We start from the raw sequence: 1,118 nt of genomic DNA, 5'->3' as shown, positions 1-1,118 counted from the left end.
CGTGAGAATAAATTATTCTCAAGCTTTCTTTACATCGGTCAAAGAGTATTTCATAAGCTTTCAAAATTAAGGGTTTTCTTTTTTCTTTCTTTCTCCCTTTTCACGTTTAATTTTTTTTTTAAATAAAGAAAAGTTTAATGGGAGACTGAAGAAGTTAGAAAGGAGAAAGAAATGAATGTAATAAAACTTTTCCGTCGGTAGGAATGGAAATGGTGAATGGGTCCTTGACGATAGTCAACCACTATACTCTAGTTTTGGATGTAAGTGATGATTATCATTAATATGAGTTGTGTCAATACCACACCGTTATTAAGAGGCACACAAGTAAGAATGTTGGATATAACTACTCTTTCACTTCATCAATTTAAGTAGCGTTCAACTACAACTATAAATATCAAATTCTTAAGTATTCGTGAACAAAATCGGCCTTAAAGAATACAACTATTATCTCGAACTATAAAGAATATTTAATTCCAATCTATTCTAATAGATCAAGCGATCCATTTGTTGAGAGTATTTGTAAGAGGCACACAAGTAAGAATGTTGGATATAACTACTCTTTCACTTCATCAATTTAAGTAGCGTTCAACTACAACTATACATAAGATTTCACTTCATCAATATATCAAATTCTTAACTTCATCAATATATCAAATTCTTAAGTATTCTTAATTCCAATCTATTCTAATGGACATAAGATTTCACTTCATCAATTACTCCAATTTTCGTAGTTGAAAACTCTGGAATAAGGTTTGGAATCGGTAATTATTCTTATTTCTTTTCCTTTAGACAATCGGTGGTCGGGAATAAATCGATGGTCGGTAGTAAATCAAACAAAGTTGCCTGTCCAAAATAAAAGGGCCCAACCAGATTCGAACTGGTGACCTCTTGATCTGCAGTCAAATGCTCTACCACTGAGCTATGGCCCATTTTACATGATTTCAACCTTAGTGACCCTTCTAGAGTGTTAGTCCAAAAGGTTCAAACGAAAGACTGGTCAAATTCTCTACCACTAAGCCATGGATCCATTTTGTAGGATTTTAACCTTAGTGACCCCTTAGACATAGTGTCGGTCCAAAAAGTGTAACAAATTTCTATCCAAGATAGAAGGGCCCAAC

At 33.5% G+C, this 1,118-nt stretch overlaps 1 non-coding gene across 1 annotated transcript; it reads right to left on the bottom strand.

Moving 5' to 3' along the window:
* Positions 1-857: 857 nt before the first annotated feature.
* Positions 858-929, bottom strand: TRNAC-GCA. Its single transcript has one exon. It is a non-coding gene; the product is annotated as a tRNA-Cys (tRNA).
* Between the last annotated feature and the right edge of the window lie 189 nt (positions 930-1,118).

The sequence above is a fragment of the Cucurbita moschata genome, unplaced genomic scaffold (assembly GCF_002738365.1).
Source record: "Cucurbita moschata cultivar Rifu unplaced genomic scaffold, Cmos_1.0 Cmo_Scf01727, whole genome shotgun sequence".
In the NCBI taxonomy this organism is placed as follows: domain Eukaryota; kingdom Viridiplantae; phylum Streptophyta; class Magnoliopsida; order Cucurbitales; family Cucurbitaceae; genus Cucurbita; species Cucurbita moschata.
Note: the sequence above shows the minus strand (reverse complement) of the source record. Positions and strands in the feature narration are given on the sequence as shown.